This window comes from Symphalangus syndactylus, chromosome 14 (genome assembly GCF_028878055.3).
Source record: "Symphalangus syndactylus isolate Jambi chromosome 14, NHGRI_mSymSyn1-v2.1_pri, whole genome shotgun sequence".
Classification (NCBI taxonomy): domain Eukaryota; kingdom Metazoa; phylum Chordata; class Mammalia; order Primates; family Hylobatidae; genus Symphalangus; species Symphalangus syndactylus.
The window spans coordinates 96,746,536-96,751,986 of NC_072436.2; the positions used below are offsets into that span (position 1 = coordinate 96,746,536).

General features: G+C 40.0%; 1 pseudogene; it reads left to right on the forward strand.

Annotated features, from left to right (window-relative positions):
• The first annotated feature begins 729 nt into the window (after window positions 1-729).
• Window positions 730-822, forward strand: LOC129463357 (uncharacterized; annotated as a pseudogene).
• The last annotated feature ends 4,629 nt before the right edge of the window (window positions 823-5,451 follow it).

Sequence of the window (5,451 nt, forward strand, 5' to 3'; positions counted from 1 at the left end):
TTGGCATGGTACAGTTACTAATCCTGTTTTACAGGGGGAGGAAACGGAGTGATAGATTAAAATGAGTGAGCAACATGGTCCCACAGTACAATTAAAAATGTAAATGTACAACAGAAACACACAAAATAATTATAGGAAGGGTGAACAATTTTCAATATTACATCCCAGAATGGATGCAAGCTCTTAATATTAGAATGTGGATTATTAGTTGTATTTTATTAGAAGGAACTAGATTTAGGCCATGTGCGGTGGCTCATGTCTGTACTCCCAGTACTTTGGGAGGCCGAGGCAGGAGGATTGCTTGAGGACAGGAGTTCGATGCTGCAGTGCGCTATGATGCCACTGCCCTCCAGCCTGGGCAGCAGAGTGAGACCTTGTCTTGAAATAAAAAATAAAAGGAACTAAATTTAAATATGGTGAAGGCAATGTATACCTGCCAGATGTCAGCACTTAGGAGGCTACAGTAATCAAAATGATGTGATATTTCCACAGGGTTAGACAAAAAAAAAAAAAAAAATAGAGAAGAAACTAGAAATGGATCACATATATTTGGGGAATGGGAATCTGACAGGGGTGGCATGGTGTTGGCACAATTAGCTAGCTGAATGGAAAAAAAAGATTCCTTAGTTCACATACTATGTAACAAGAAATTCGAGAATGATTAAAAATCTAAATATATGTGCTTGGGAGGTAGAAGACTTCTAAAATGGCTGGAAGGTAACATTAGAGATCCTTCTGTAGTTCACAAGCATGATGATTGGGTTTTCACACTTACGTGTGAGATGTGCCTCCCCTCAGCCTTGTTACATTATCCACCTGATATGAAAATGAAAATGTATAAATTTAAAAAATTAGAGACTATATGAACTTGGGATAAGGACGATTTCCTAAACAAGAAAAACATATAGCAAAACAATGACAAATAGCAAGACCGCATAAACAAAGAAAAAAAAAGGCCGGGCGCGGTGGCTCAAGCCTGTAATCCCAGCACTTTGGGAGGCCGAGGCGGGCGGATCACGAGGTCAGGAGATCGAGACCATCCTGGCTAACACGGTGAAACCCCGTCTCTACTAAAAATACAAAAAATTAGCCGGGTGTGTTGGCGGGCGCCTGTAGTCCCAGCTACTCAGGAGGCTGAGGCAGGAGAATGGCGTGAACCCGGGAGGCAGAGCTTGCAGTGAGCCGAGATTGCGCCACTGCACTCTAGCCTGGGGGACAGAGCAAGACTCCGTCTCAAAAAAAAAACAAAAAAAAAACAAAGAAAAAAAAAAAAAAAAAAGACAAATAAATTAGAAAAAGACAAACCCAATAGAAAAATGGACAAGTGGTGTGACCATTCAATTCAGAAAAGAGGAAACTCAAATGGCCAATGTATATAGGAAAGATGTTTTTCTCACATGTAATCAGAAATGCAAATTATATACTATTTCATGCTTATCCAACTGGATTTTTTTTTTTTTTTTTTTTTTTTTTTTTTGAGACAGGGTCTCATTCTGTTACCCAGGCTGGCATGCAGTGGCCCATTTGTAGCTCACTGCAGACTTGAACTCCTGGGCTTAAGGGATCCTCCTGCTTCAGCCTCCAAGTAGCTAGGACTACAGGTACACGCCACCATGTCCAGCCAATTTTCTGTTTGTTTGTTTTCCTCCTCTCTCTCTCCCTCTCCCTCCTCTCCCCTCCTTTTTTCAGTTAGGATTTTTAGTGAAATAATTTCAGTTTACTTTAAGGTTTTTGATCGTACATGTAAAATATATTATTACAACCATTTAAAATACGTTTTAAAGTTATTGGATTTAATTAACTCCTGGAGTATAGGATCTTTAGGAGCCTACAGAACTTTTGTGAAGACTTCACATTTTAAAATTAGTTACAGTCGGAAGTAAACTAGACTTAAGAATGTTTATGTAGTTAAAGCTCCCCCTAAAATGTTCTTTTTTTTTCGAGACAGAGTCTCGCTCTGTCGCCCAGGCTGGAGTGCAGTGGCACGATTTTGGCTCACTGCAACCTCCGCCTCCCAGGTTCAAGAGATTTTCCTGTCTCAGCCTCCTGAGTAGCTAGGCCTACAAGCACCTGCCACCACGCTCAGCTAATTTTTCTATTTTTAGTAGAGACGGGGTTTCACCAGGTTGGCCAGGCCGGTCTCTAACTCCTGACCTCAGGTGATCTACCCACCTCAGCCTCCCAAACTGCTAGGATTACAGGCGTGAGGCACTGTGCCCAGCAGAACCCAGTAACTTTCAAGAGTATACTTCAGTAGAACCAAAGTGCTATATCAATTATAAGCAGTCTTAAGTACAATTTTAATAGCAAATATTAAATATTTAAAATAAGCTTTATACTATATTTATTATGATTATTCATAGGCAAAATCTCATGAAAATAAACCCCATGGTACTCTATATCATGTTAGTGTGGAATTTTGTTAATATAAATTGCATTTCGGGCTGGGCGCGGTGGCTCACGCCTATAATCCCAGCACTTTGGGAGGCCAAGGCAGGCGGATCACCCGAGGTCAGGAGTCCGAGACCAGCCTGGCCAACATGGTGAAACCCCGTCTCTACTAAAAATACAAAAAAATTAGCTGGGCGTGGTGGTGGACACCTGTAATCCCAGCTACTCATGAGGCTGAGGCAGAAGAATCGCTTGAACCCGGGAGGTGGAGGTTGCAGTGAGCTGAGATCGTGCCATTGCACTCCAGCCTGGGCAACAAACGTGAAACTCCATCTCAAATAATAATAAATTGCATTTCATAACTTCAAGACTTAGGAATGAAGCAAAACCACCTCTTCATAATCAGTGCCCAAAAAAGTAAGTGTAAACGACTCAGGAGAGGGAAAGAAGGTATCAGACCCACTATTAGAGTAACTCCTGGGTGGTACTGGTCCTCTTCATCTTAAATGCATTATAGGTGAATGTTATATGGAAAGAATACATTTGTTGTACAGATTTAATCATTAAAAAAATCACTGTTGCCAATATTATAGACCAGGTTTACTAGTTAAAAGAAGTAAAGCCCAATCTTTCATTCTACCCTTCCATAAAAGGTATGGCTCTTTTGTGTCCCACTGGAGTTGTGGATACTTACGACATAGCAGAAATACTAACTTCCTAAGTGCCCCTCACCTCTGAATTAGAAGAGCATATCTACCAGTTACATCTGAGCACAAAACAGTGTACTAGTTAGAGGTGTTTGCAGGTAAAATAAAACTGTAACAGGAAATAAGGGGGAGAAAATACCACAGCCAGAAAAGCCAGCAGGAAGTGAGAAATGGCGGTGATGCTGCCTGAAAAGCAATGTATTCTCTATTAGTAGCTACATCTATTTACTTCTAGACTATAATGTAACATACACAAATCATCTAAACAACGGGCAAAAACAAACACTTGTTTAGCATTTTCTTTCGGGTTTACAAAATAACTCCCAAAGTTGAATAGAAAAAAACTTAAAAGCAATTTAGCATAAAAACAACAGTGCAAATTGTTATAATGCCCATTATGAACTAAAAGCAAGTAACTTCATTTCAGTGCATTTTCTAGTAAAGAATTTAAAAAGTAACTTCAAAATTGCTTTGAAATTAAATCATCGCTTGAATTCATCTTAACAATTGTTAGCATTTGACTATTTTACATATACAATGGATTTTTTTGCACAACTAGGAATTGTCTAATATGTGAAAAACATCACACTTTGCTATTTTTCACTAAATACTATTTAGCTTCTCAAAACAAAATGTGTTCCACAAGAAATCTTATCACGTTTTCCCTTAATACTTAAACCAGATGAACTTCAAAACACAAATGAAGGCAATTTGGAAGAGGAAATGTCAGTGTGAGATGTCATTTAAAAAATATAACCTTAAATTCAAGACAAGGAATTTGGTCAGCAAAAGATATTTGATGGACATGTTCAGGTTAATTTCAAGTACTGAAGTTGGATAAAGACTTGGGCACCTTATATTGCTCTGGTTTGCGTATTTTCCAAGGTTTCAGAAAATATATCAGGCAGTTTGAAAAGTAAACTAATGAGGCTGTTAATTCCTGGCTCAAATCTAAGGCTAATATGACTATAGAAACATTTTTTCCCCAACTAATATTATTTCTCCTGTTATTAAAAATCATTTTAAAGCCTGGATAGAAAGAATCACAACTGGCAAGGCAGCGCCATTATTTTCATATAGGAAGACCAGTTCATTAGAACTTTTTTTTTTTTTGAGACAGAGTCTCCCTCTGTCTGTCGCCCAGGCTGTAATGCAGTGGCGCGATCTTGGCTCACTGCAATCTCCACCTCCCAGGTTCAAGCGATTCTCCTGCCTCAAACTAATGAGTAGCTGGGACTATAGGCACGCAGCACCACACCAAGTTAATTTTTGTATTTTTTTTAAGTAGAGACAGGTTTCACCATTTTAGCCAGGCTGGTCTCAAACTGTTGACCTCAAGTGATCTGCCCGCCTTGGCCTGCCAAAGTGCTGGGATTACAGGCGTGAGCCACTGCGCCTGGCCTTCATTATAATTTTTTTTCAATGACAATGCAACTCCCAATGGATTTCTACGTTTAGCGTAAAGAAATTATGACTCTTGGTGGTAAATTCTACTCAGGTTAATAAACTAATGGTGAAGCAGCTTGGAAGCATTTGTTGCTTAGATTATTCCTTCACAATGTTATTTTAAAATTTGATAGTTTTTAATATAAAAGAGACATAAATTTAAAATTTGAGATGGAGTCTTGCTGTTGCCCAGACTGCTGTGCAGTGGCTGGATCATAGCTCACTGCAGCCTTGAACTCCTGAACTCAAGCAATCCTCCTGCCTCAGTTTCCCAACTAGCTGGGACTATAGGCATGTGACACCATGCTACAGTACTTAAAATTTGTGTGTAGAAACCAGGTCTTGCTATGTTGTCCAGGCGGGTCTTGAACTCCTGACCTCAACCAATCCTCCTGCTTTTAGCCTCTGGGATTACAGGCATAAGCTACCACATTCAGCTAAGAAGTCTTTTTTTTTTTTTTTTTTTGAGATGGGAGTTTTGCTCTTGTTGCCCAGGCTGGAGTGCAATGGCACGATCTCAGCTCACTGCAACCTCCGTCACCTGGGTTCAAGCAATTCTCTTGGCTCAGCCTCCCGAGTAGCTGGGATTACAAGTATGCGCCACCATGCCTGGCTAATTTTGCATTTTTAGTAAAGACAGGGTTTCCCCATGTTGGTCAGGCTGGTCTCAAACTCCCAATCTCAGGTGATCTACCTGCCTCGGCCTCCCAAAGTGCTGGGATTACAGGCATGAGCCACTGTGCCTACCCTTAACAAAAAACTTTAATCACTGCAGAATAACGGATCAATATTTAGAAGAACTGCACAATTCAGTGAACCAGTATTTTCCAAATGACTAATTCATGATGTGACAAAATCATGCATAGCCAGAAGGTCCATTCAAAATGCAAGACAGACCCAGTGGATT